Source organism: Lates calcarifer, linkage group LG19 (genome assembly GCF_001640805.2).
Source record: "Lates calcarifer isolate ASB-BC8 linkage group LG19, TLL_Latcal_v3, whole genome shotgun sequence".
Lineage (NCBI taxonomy): Eukaryota > Metazoa > Chordata > Actinopteri > Centropomidae > Lates > Lates calcarifer.
Window position 1 is genome coordinate 3,754,789 of NC_066851.1, and position 12,898 is coordinate 3,767,686.

Consider the following 12,898-nt stretch of genomic DNA (forward strand, 5'->3'; position numbering starts at 1 on the left):
ATATTAAATTACACATGAACACAATGAACATTTTATGCAAATAATAACATGAGAAATTTTAACTCCTGGTGTAAGGAACCAAACTTTATAATGGGATGATATCTCTTGTTTCAGCACTTTCACTTCACTTGTAACATTACACATGTTGTACTATTGTATCATTTGTTGTTAAGGAACTTATTAGGTTTGCCCTTATCTGTTGGGGAAGATAATACACGAAAGCGTGTCCGCTTTGCCGTGCAGAAACACATTTTGAGTACTTGTGCTCTGTAAATAATATTTCCATATTTTACAGACCTGGCAGTTCTGTAAATCTGTCCTATGTAATTTTATGTGAAACTTTCATGCAAATCTTTAAAGGTGATCAATCATTTTAAAGGTTTAAAAGTGATCTGTCATTTTAATTTTTAAACTGATTAGTATATTTCAAGATTTAAAATGAATCACGTACTCTAATTACCATACTTAAATGTTAAATGAATAATTCAGATACTATAGGGGCATCAGAATACATTATACAAAAACCAAACTAAGAATACATTAATCCAGTGCAGAATTTGAATAGAAACTTTAATGATTATTAGTCCTTTTTTTCTTTTTTTCCAGATCATACATACCTTGCTGAATGATGGCTTTCACTTTAATTTCTCTTTCTTCTGAAAAAGGTGTTGACAAGTCAAAAGACGGTAATATTTCTCTCAGGTATCAGAGCTTCACCAGTCTCCCAGCTGCGTGTGAAGAAAGAGCTCAGCCCAGGGGCCTTATGTCACTGATACTCTGTGTCTAAAAAAAAAATTCAAAAGAAGAACAGGATAAAACCAAAGCCACACTCATTCTCACAGACTCTGCCACTGTTTGAGTATAGTGCTTCACTGAGCTTCCTGCTTTTGATTCAAACTCATCTGTTTCTTCTAGCCACCTAAAGAGATTACAAAGATCTTCCTTATCTGATAGTTTCCTTTGCATGCTTAGTGTACATCTGGGGGTGTCTTTTACTTTCCGAGCAGTGCTTTGATTTACAGAAGAATTGCTCAATTAAGCTGTTTTGCTCTGTAACTCGGGTCACATTTCAGGATTACCCCCAGTTAATGTAAATGCTTGTATTTTTTGTATTTTTGTATTATTTTGTGTACATTTTGTATTTCTTATTGTATATAATTTCTTCTATAGTGCACTGTCTTTGTGGAGCACCCACAATTTTGTTGTACTTAACTGTACAGTGACAATAAAGCCTATTCTATTCTATTCATACAGGTGATCTGGACCAGCTCTTCGTTTAAAGTGTCCATGCCCTCAGCTATAGCAAGTAGTAATCTCAACTATAATTTCTGGGTGGCGAGGAGACTCACTTTTATTGAGATTATATTTAGCAAGGGCAAAACAAACAGCTCAAATCAATTGTTAAAATAATGAAATCACTAGTGAACCTAACCCTAATGAGCTGAGGCTAGTTGGCTTACTACTGATCATTTCTAGAGAGAGATGGAAGAAATAGCAGCCTGGCCATGGCTGCACTTCCTCTTTTCTGGCCGAAACTGGGAGCATGCAGAAATCTTTGACCCACGAGGAACAGAGCTCCAGGGTTGAAATTATAATCCACTGCTGGTTGGCAATGTTTCTGTTTCTGTAGTCTCTTTCTAGATGTTGGAAGGACCTGCAGAATCTGACTCTCTGACTGGTGTCCGAGGAAGGGTCTCTGATGGTGCTGGTCGACGAAGAACCTTTGGAATACTTTGAGATCCCTATACCACTTACTACTCTCCTCCTCTCTCTCTCTTTTTACACACCAACTTGCATTGCACTGTGTGTGTGCTTTGCGTTCTGTCCGACAACATCACACCCCCCTTATGCGATCATTCAGCATCATATTCTGCAGTGCTGTCAACTGCAGTAACTTACTATTGTCCAACCACCTTGCTCTAGCGAAGAGTATCTTTTATCTGTTGAATTAATTCCATACATCAAAGGGTACTAGTACACATTAAATTCCAATAATCATTACAATATTTCATGCCCATGATTATAATCAATTGTTTAAATAGCTTTCTCTAAGTTGTCAGCTTTCTCTCCATACTGTCAGATGACTCACACTTCCCTTTTGGCCTTCATTGGCTACCAGGGACTTCCCGACATGTCTCGATGTGTTACATCCTTTTTGCTTATTTCTTATTACCAGTCTCTTATCATCAAAAATAAAGAAATGAATACAAATTCAAATTCTTATCGTCACACACCTTTTATCATACAAAAATATGCAGCAAAATCACATATGTAGACTCTGCTTGTGTGAACTTTTACATAAACATTTCACATGGAGATTTGGTGTTAGTTCATTTGGTGGCAGAGGTGAGTTTATGAACTAACAAATGAAAGTCTGCTTCCCTCCGTCACTCATGCTTAAATGCTACAGCTCACATGCAGCATTTCAACACATGAGCTCTCCCTGCTTTGAGGGTTTCTTCTGTCGTGCTCTACCTCACAACCACAAGTGAGATGGTGACCACAAGTGAGACAGAGGCAACGAGAGTTTTCTTATTAATTGCCATGTTATTTTTTTTATCCTTTGTTTCCTTGTTTATCATTGTCGTTGTTTTTTTGTTTTTTTTTACCTATCTATTTATGTCCATGCAATTTGTCTTTTTTTCGTCATTTCTCTTTTTCCACTTGCTCTTGTGTCAGGCCAGTTTTTCGACTGACAGACAGTAACCTACTTCATTAATCCAGTCTTTTATTGCTTTTCCCCAACATGGCCAGCAGATGGCGCTGTTATCTCAGTGGACATTTGATCATTGGTGGACTGTCAGAGATTTGTTGAAATTTTTTTTATCAAAACTAACAATTACTTCAAGTTTAAATAGACAGGACACTATATCTAATACATCATTTTCAAGTCATCATTTGCAGGGATACAGTAAAGGATTTCATCTCAGGAAATAACCTGCCTGACCTCACTTAAAGCTTGATGAGATACATTCTAAATCTACACCACAGTGACTCGCAAACTAATGTGAATGAGATAAACAGAGATCTTTGTAGGAGGAAAAAAAAAACTATCTTTAATTTCATTTTTTTTAAATTACACATTAACACATAAGTTTATAATGTAGAAGGAAACTTGATGTTGTTGCAACTGAATTAAGAACGGGACCTACGGGACCTTAATTATGATAATTTTCACAATTGATATCTGAATGTAGGGAAACTTTGATCACTTAAGTTCTCTTGAACTTAGACACAAACACACTCTTTCTTTTAGTCTAAATTGGAAAGGTTGAGAAATTCAGGAGGTTGTGAGCCGCATCAAGTAATATTTTTTGCTTTCAAAATAAAAGCTTTTTAGTATAACGTTGTTGTTGAAGTTGGTGTCCCTGGCAGCCCTGTGGCACACAGTAAAAAGTTACATATGGTTGGTAGTCCACTTTATGGGCACATTGCAGAATTAGACACAATACATTTAATTTTCACTACTTTTTAATAGATAAATAAACAAATAGGACTCTGTATACCTCCACCAGAATTTATTTCATGAAAATATAACTGTACAACAACTAATAAAATCCAAATTATGATTGGAGGTGACTTGTGGCTGTACTGTTTGAGCACATATTCGTTCATTTGTGACCGGCGTAGAATGCAAAAATGTTGTAAAAAAAAATAGAGAGAAAAGCGGGAGTGTGGTTTATTTCGAAGGCTATAACCGGAAGTGTGCTTAATTCTTGTGGCTAACTTCATGCAGTTATACCTTTCTTACCTGGAGGAGCGCGCGATAAGTGTGGGCAAGTCCAAAAGCCTGCGGCAACCCGTTCTGCAGGTTAGCCCGATGAATCACTCCCTCAGCAGATATAAGTAGGACAGCTCTCCTCATGTTTTCATCCTTCTGCTGGGACTTTCTTAACGAGGACTTCTTTTTCAGACATCATGAGTAAGTCCGGCACGCTCAAAGTCAAGAATTTGTTCAAGTTAAAATCACCTGATAAGGAAAACAAGGAGCGGAAACAGTCGGAGTCCCTCAAAGATGGAGCTGCTACCAGCCCCAGAGACAAGTCTGGGACGTTACCTGCGAGCCCCGGTCCGTTCAGCCCGGGAGACAGCGCCACATTGCCCGATGATGTTCTACCCATATCCCCGAAGGAAAAGAAGGGAAAGCGGCTGCTGCCGTTCAGGCTGAAACGGAAGAAATCCAAGCGCAAAACAGGAGGAGAGGTGTTCTTCCCTGAGACTGATGAGCTGGACAGCTTCAACAGCCACCTGTAAGATCAAAACAAGCTCATTCATTTCCCTTTCTTACCAGTCCAAGATAAACCTACCTCCTTTAAACAGAAGTTATATGATCATGTGTCTTATTGCCACTAAATGAATGCCATGAATTTAAATAAACAAACCACCACAGATAAAGGCCCCAATCCCCCCAACCACAATGTTGATCTTAAGAACCCTTAGCAGAAAATATCTTTGTTGTCAATATAATTGTATCAAATAAGATTCTCAGTAAATTGAGAGAAATTAGTGGGACCCTGGTAACTTCAGACCCTGCTAGTCCCAAGACCCCACCTTTCTTAGACTCTTTGTGCACCATATTTTACAAGCTGATAGAACTGAGGGATGGGCAGAAATGCCTCATAGAATGACTGTTTCCCCTGTGGGCACATTTTGAAACTTAACCTCTGTGGCATTGTGGCTGAGTTATATCACTATTTCTGCAGAGAAATGTAAACATGCAGTGAGAAATGAGAGCAGGTCAGCTGTTGTCACACAGGACATGAGAGGCTGGTATGTGTTCTATGCAGGTCAGTTATTTAGTTTTACAAATTAGCCCTTGAATGTGTGGGAAGATGAAGTGGAAAGTGAATGTGAAAACATGCAGAAGGACCCCATTCCTTTTTAGCTGCCCTTGAGCAAGGCACTTGACCCCCACTCATCAGTGTAGCTCATAGACCAACATTGCAAGACTGTGTGGGAATGTGGGGAGCTGTGTGACTGTGGAGCAGTAAATATCCTCGCTGAGTCACTCTTCCCTGGATAAATAAGATTCAAAAAGAAACTGGTTAACCTCAGGCGGTCATGATAATAACAGAGAAATTTCCAGAGCTTTATATATTCCAGATAATTCCATTTCTTTTTATTCCTTCAGATATGTGCTCAGATCCTCCTTTGTCTCTTGTCCAAACTTATTTGATGACTGGTTGAGAAGCACTGCTTCTGGCTCAGGTGTTATTGTCAGGTTAACCTACACTGACAGATGCTGTTGTGTTGTGATGAAGAAGGCGGGCACTGCTTAACATGAAATGAAAAACATGCCATGCAGGTATGACGCATTTTCCTGTGAAGACCAATTATACATGGCTCAATCAACTTGATATTGTGTCTGAGGTGGTCTGGATCTGAGTAAACATGACTAATACTAGAGTGACGACATGTGACGCTGTACACACAGGTGAATGGCACTGTCACTTGTTTGTTAACAAGGGGAAAACATCAGTGAGTCATATGATGTGGGGTTGCAAAATGAATTGTGTAAAAAAGATCATGTTTCCACCTGGCCTGATTGGGTGTAATATTGTCTGAGCCTTGGTGCATCAAAGTAGTAATCTCTGTTGACAGAAGTTAGTTTCAGACCTGCTGTTATAAACTGTCTTTGCTTCTCAAACATCTGCAGGCCAGCATCTTTCACTGTCAACTATCAAGTTCAATGCGATGTCTCCTTTTGGATAAAAACCCCTTTCTATTTGTTTATCTGCTGTGAAACTCCATTTTATGAAGCTGACGTGGTAAACAGTCTCCTACTTACACATCCATCAGATTTGGAGCGACATTATCGTCCTCATGTAGTTTCTGACCTCCTGACATGAGTGTCTACAGGTCAGTCATGATGATAATAATGTTTATTTGGTGTACAACAATCAGATATTTCCACTAGAGCTGAAACAGTTAATTGATTAATAGATTAGCTGATTGACAGAAAACTAATAACAATCTGAAAGTGATAATAATTTACTTGTTCAAACATTCTCTGGTTCCTGTTTCTCAAAGGTAAGAGTTTGCTGTCCTGTGGTAAACTGAAATATCTTTGATTTTTGTTGTTTGGTCCAAAAAGGCTATTATTACTTATGCTCTGGGAAATTGAGTCTGGCATTTTTCATGATTTATCAATTAACTGAGAAAGTAAAATGCATTAATTGATCAGGAAAATAATATTACTCCAAACATGGGCTTGGTTACATCCTCTTTTCTCTTCATCACTAAAAACTGAGTTAGCAGTTTGCTGTGACTCAGTGACTGAAACACTGAATTTCAATGATGAGTTCGACAGCGAAATGTAGATCAGGCACTTCATATCCAATCCACTTAATGAGGTCAGTGTCGGCACCAATACTGATCAAATCCTTCAAGCCTTTTTAAAAAAATAATGCTTTATAATCCTTGTAAGCATTTTTAATAACCCCATTCATCATGTGTTTATGTGTGCAAGTAGGTTTGTTTATGTGTGAAGTTCATATGTGACAAAACCATTTGTTATCTCCGGTTTTGATAAGTGATAATAAACTTTATTATTATTATTATTATTTATTCTAAAAGAGGCAGCTGAGGCACCGTGAATGAATGAAACAACATTCATTGTAATGCTCAGGATTAGGCTATGTGGGTTGCGTTTTGTTTTTTTGAATTGGTTGTATGTTTTTTTGATAACAGCCATCACCACCCTGAACTCTCACACACAATGACCCCTGCCATCAACATAACAGATGGGCAATATGCCTCACTCTGTGCACTTTAATATTTAACTATTTAACTGTACAGCCGTACTGTGCAATACAACACACCTGTGCAATATATTTACATTCACACCTATATCTCATTGTATATAGAGTTGCACTGTTTTTTATATCTTTTCTATATATATTTTTTTGTTTCTGTATATTTTGTATGTTTGCACTGTAAAGGAGAAGCTCTCCAATCTTGTACTTTTAGTATATTAAAGGCACTCTATTCTGTTCTATTTTATTCTATACACCAATCATGTGTGTGGGAGTGTGTTTGTGTTCAGCTCTCCTTCTAACTAAGCTCAGAATTCAACAGCTCCATTTTTTTTCTGTTGTTTCCATCCAGCCTCTCTCCTCGTCCCTCTCATCTCTGTACACTTAGAAAACAGATGAAGTCCTTTTCACTCAAGCTGAAATATTTCCAAGATGCACAAAAGCATCTTAACTTTAGTTAATGCTCCATCAAGGCTGTGACGCTTTGATGTAAATGATCAGTATAACATTTACTATATTCATGTTCACCATGTGTGTGCTAATTTACCAGGAACACTATTGACTATGGACAGTTACTTGTTAAGAGAAGAGAAGATCTGATCAAGCCCATGTTTGTGCTAATGTTACTGGAAAACTGTCCTTAAAAAAAAACAAAAAAACACAATAAATCACAAGCGTGCTGAGGATTAAGCAACGCCCAGGAGTATCACTGGGGTCACTGATTCAACAATATAGTGTATCTTGAGATGATATAATCGTGTCTACTGTCAAAGACTCTGTCATGCTGTATATACTGTAGAGTCTTATCATTTTAATATTTTAATATCTGTGATTGCATTAGACCATTGTAGGAACATTTGAAATTGAATGAGAAGGAATTGCCCTGGCATCTAGCAGACATCAGTGTGGTTTTGCTGTGCTTTTACACTTCTTTGCTAGTTTGATGAACTAACTAACTCACTAACTGCAGGCAGACATGAGAGGTGTGTTAGCTTTGGCAGATTTCAGTTCTAATTGTTTCTTTAATGGTTGAGGGGAGTGAATCCTCTAAATATTTCTATTGTTTAGTAAGTGGAAGACTTACTAGCATTGACAACCAGAGGCCTGTACTATGAAGCGAGGTTACTGGCTTACCAGAGTAACTTCAGGAGTAACTTAGTGGCGTCAGATGTAACTTCCCGATTAACCAGTACTACGAAAGCTGGATAGGTTTTACCCGGGCTCTGTTGCCATGGTAATTAACACTGCGTCTCTAAACTGCTTTGAGAAGTTTATGTTTGTGGTTAACTCTGTGTTACTGGTGTTATTTCTACCTAAGCTCCGCCCCTCAGGTGGAACAACCAATCGATATTGGCAGAATGACTGAGAGAGGCTGACTCCGTAGGATGGAGGTCATGTAAAGACCGCCAGTTTGTAAATTTTTTTTTTTCTCACAGTTGAGCAGCAGAATTTCTCATCATTAGTGTTGCATATTATCGATTTCAATAATCCTTTAAATGGGGGTGGGGAGCGTTACTGTCCTGAAAGACAATATAATGTTACAGGCTCTTGTAATTGTAAACTATAGACCAAAACATGCAGCATTAATGATGGGAAATATGAATGTGAACCACTTTATAGAATGTTTCTGTTTCATCCAGGTTCAGATTCCCACTAAGGCTGAAAGCAATCTTCAAGCATATGGACCATTCAGGAATGTGGCCTATATTCAGTACCTGTGGTACAGAGACAGATAGAGTACTGTGTAGCTTATCAAACACTATTGTGCAAGAGAATGAGATCACTTTACTTTGAGGCATTTTTGTTCTGTCTTGTCAGAGGTGACAGAGTGGAGCTCACATGTAACAGAGGTGAATTCTGTCATAGCTCCTTTAAATTTCCAGGCTTGTGAGTTTCTGGAATCTGACCAGTATAGCACTTGAAATCTTTCATGCACTGAAGGAGCCAGGAAAGTGCAACATGTTCAAACTTACTGATAATACTGAAGGACTGTTGAAGGTTCATTGTTTATGTTTAACTGCTTGTTTGAGTGCTGAGGTGTGAGGATACATACACAGGCCTTTCTCTGGAATGTGACTGCAGCAATATTAAAAAGGTCTGTAAGCTCTGCAAAGCTACCTGTTTCACTGAAATGCACTGCATTTTTGAAAGTCAGTAGATGGAAGCTCATATGTTGATCCAAAATGATCTGATCTAGCAGACTAGATAAGCCTGTCACACCCTTCAACACAGGCTGTGGATTCCTGCCCTAACAATTTTCCACATCCCCAAGGTGAGGGTGTGGAGGTTGAAAATCAAAACAAGTCAACATTTTTGTGGACTACACTAGTGGTCCCCTAGCAATGCAGGAATTAACAAGTAAATCCCCCATAATGCAGTCACTCATAGCAGATATCTGTTCATCCGTAATCAGCTATGATTAGTTGATTAAACATAAATGATGGATATTTGATCATGTCTCAGGGTCATGTGGTACAATAGTCATGCAAGATGGTTAAGCTTACTTTTCTAAGACTATTTTGATGCATATTCTCTTTGACATGTTTCAGTCTGTGATATGTCATTTGAGGTTGATACTGAAACAAACTACAGGTATTCCATGCTAGCTATTCTTTCTACTCAAGAAGTCTCCATAGATGGGATTCATTTCTAATTAGCCCCCTCACCTTACTTTTTCTGATTGCATGCCAGCATTCATATCCTCATATCTTTCACTTCGAGATGGTCGAATGAATTTCATCTTGGCTGTTTCCCTGCTGCTACATTAGAAGCGATACAGTGTCTCAGCAGGGGTGCACCACCACAGCTGATTTATGAATTTCACATGGTTCATGAGTATTCTCAATGAAAGTTAACCATCACAACTTGTGCTTTCTACAGTGTGCAAAGCTAACTGGGACTTACAAACAAATGTGCACACAGAAATGTCACCACTCAGCAGTCTTACATAGGCTGTTGGTGGGTGGGTGAGCAGCAGCTGGCCTGTTCACTCAGGAGACATGAGTCCACTGAGTCCATTCAGCCATATTGTTGTAGTGTAGTGTTACAGTAGTGTTAGTATTTGTTATGTGTGTATGTTCTGTTAAATATGTTAGTATCATCTATTTCGAGTAATGGTCAACAAAAATAGTGCTCATACACACATGACAAGAACATGAATAACTACGTTGAATATTAAAAGTAGTAAATATTATATCTGCTTAACATTAGTATGTTAGCATTCTCACTGTGAGCATTGTTAGAGATGCTCATCATTTACATCACAGTTCTTACAGCCTTGATGCCATGTTAACTAAAGTAAAGATGCTTTCATCTGTTCATTATCTTTACCGCTTATCCATAAGGGCTGGAGCCCAGAAACTTTAATTCAACTTGGAAATATTTCAACTTGAGTCAGGATTTCAAGTTCATCCCGGAACTTTCAGGATCTCTGTGTTAAGTGTAACAGAGAAGAGAGGGAAAAGGAGAGAGGCTGGACGGAAATTACAAAAAACAAAACCTGGAGCTATTGAGTCAGTCAGTCAGAGGTGGAGCTGAACACAAACACACACGCTCCCATACGCACGGGTGGTATGATGGCTGTTATCAAACTTGCAGCCAGCCTGTGCAACTTAAAAAAAACACGACTTATAGGGTGTGGCAATGAGGGCTTTATGATTTGAGGATAATGGAGATAACATTCACTGCATACCCATGATCAAAAAGTTCTTATCATAGTAACATTCAAGACAGAGATGGCAAGGAGAGCTGGGTGGTTGAGCAGGTTCACCGAGCGACCAAATCTACAAACATCAGAGTCTCAACAGCTGCCTCCTCCAGACAGGTGTTGTCAGATTTGATGGTCAGACTGTCTCTGAAAGTGAAAGTATTTGTGTGCATAACATGAGCTGTGGCTCAGTGCTATCTATACACACCTGTCCACACCTGCTCATTTCATATGCAAACACTGATGAGACAGGTTTTACTTGGGTAAGAGGGACTACTGTAAATACTCGTAAGTAAGTGAACCATTTTGAATCCTCTAAGTCAAAGTAATGAACAGACACAGTCTATTTAAACTAATAACACATATTAAATATGATAGTCAATGGTGTAAGGCTGAGTTTGCTGTTTACAGTAAGCATCTGCTAATGAGAACCATGCCTCACAAAAAAGAGATCTCAGAAGATCTACCAAGACCACCACAGTAACAGCAAAAAGCTCAAATCATGGTGCATGGGTACGTGGAGCATGGTGTCCTGCCATGGCCACTGCTCTCCAAAACACATCACTGTGTGCCTGAACTTTGCGCAAGAACAACTTGACACTCCACAGTGCCACTGGGAAAATGTTTGCGGACTGATGAAAGGTTGAATTGCTTGGGAAAAACATGGAGATTTACATATAGTAAAAAGTTCACTTCATATCAACAAGAAAACATCATCCTTACGGTGAAATGCAGGGCAGGGAGCATTGTGATTTGGGACTGCTTTTCTGCCTCTGGGCCTGAGCGGACAAGTTTATCAAGGTATCTTACAGGGTGATGTCAAAGTAGAAGTTGGGTGATGCAGCAGGACAATAACTGTAAACATCGCAGTAAATCTACCACAGAGTGTTTGGAGTAGCTCAGTCAGAACCCAGACCATAACCAAGTAAGGTTTCTGAGGAATGATCTCAGAGAGCTGTTCACAGCAGGCATTGTAAGAATATGGCTGTGCTGCAGCAGTTCTGTAGATGCCTCCTGAACATTGTGCAGGTTTGATTTGCAGCTACTGGAAGAGTTTGCTTGAGGTTATTGCTGTAAAAGGAGGTTCGACCAGTTCTTTTAACCAAGGCTTCATTTCCTTTTTCCTCCAGCACTGTGAATACCTAATGAGTTTGTTCTATAAAGACATGAAATATTGCAATTGTTTGTGTGTTATTAGCTTTCCTAGTGACTTAGATGAAGATAAGATTATATTTCACGCGCTATTAATGCTGAAAAAACAATAATTCAGAAGGTTTCATATAGTTTTTCATGGCACTGTACATGCTGTTGTTTGCTATGGCTAATGCTAGTGCATACCTAATTGCCATAGGACTTTTATCCTCTTGTGCTACTGTTAAACTATGTTTTAGTATTTATCATTACCACTTGTTAGTGGTGATATGATGATATGATCATATCCTGTTCTGTTGTCCAAATTAATCATTCCAAGTACTTTGTAACTAAAAAGTAACAATCTGAACCAAAGTCTTTATTTTATACGTATGAAGAGTTTTGTCTGGTGTAACGTGGCATCCTGTTAATGTTGTCAAATATCAAAGATTTCAGAGATTTCATTAGAGCTCATTACACTTAACTGTGTGACTTGAAAATATCCTGGCAACTTGGCCTATCAGGAAATTCTCTAATGCGGAAGAGTAGCACATGGAACTTGAAATGCTGTAGCGTTAATGCCTCAATGCCGACAAAGATTTGAGGTGGATAAGGAACTACAGTGAATAACCACACTGCATTTTCTACTGACAGATCTACGTATCACATGTAGCTCAAACAAGAATCACCTTCCACGCTTTGATTAGTTGAAATGAACCCCAGTGAAAAATATGATAATGTTCAGTGATGGGAGAAAGTCATTATGGGAGTCAAAAACAACTTTCTACTGTGGTTAGAAAGTGTAGTTAAAGCCAGTACAGACACACACCTCTACTTCATCCCTCTACCTGTTTGTTAAGAGCCACTCTCTGCAGGAATACGCTGAGCCGGCAGAGTTTTTGACTAGCATTACTTTCCAGCAGATCAGATAATAATGATAATTAATGATCTACTGCTGACTGATTCACTGCTGTTGCACTTCATGGCAACTGACAAACCTTTAGGGGACTTAAACTGGTATTGCCTCATGTTCTTGAAAAAAAAAAAAAAGCCACATGGCCTTGAACCTGGGGAATTTTTGTAACATGTTAAACCAGCCAGCCAATGTTTCAGCTGTTAACATTTGTTAGGAGTAATCATACTCACAAATATTGAGTATTGCACTGTTGCTGTAAGTGCTGACTGCCAGATCTGAACACATATTGCAGAGTGACTTAGAGAAAGAGCAGTAAGGTGGGGTAAAGAAGACGTGCTGTGGGTAGTGTTGGGAGCGAAAACAAAGAATTCACCCATGAGTGAAGGATAT

At 38.8% G+C, this 12,898-nt stretch overlaps 1 protein-coding gene across 3 annotated transcripts in view; it reads right to left on the bottom strand.

The window, feature by feature from the left end:
* The window catches only part of ccr6b (chemokine (C-C motif) receptor 6b), a 33,956-nt gene that overhangs the window by 3,303 nt on the left and 17,755 nt on the right, over positions 1 to 12,898 (bottom strand). For 2 of the 3 annotated variants that reach the window (XM_018695099.2, XM_018695097.2), the window contains exons 1-2: positions 3,752 to 3,885; positions 618 to 783 (exon numbers count right to left, since the gene is read on the bottom strand). The gene's annotated coding sequence lies outside the window, so the exon portion shown is untranslated. Of the gene's footprint in view, positions 1 to 617; positions 784 to 3,751; positions 3,886 to 12,898 lie in introns of those variants that run through there. The other variant, XM_051078331.1, reaches the window with a different exon arrangement.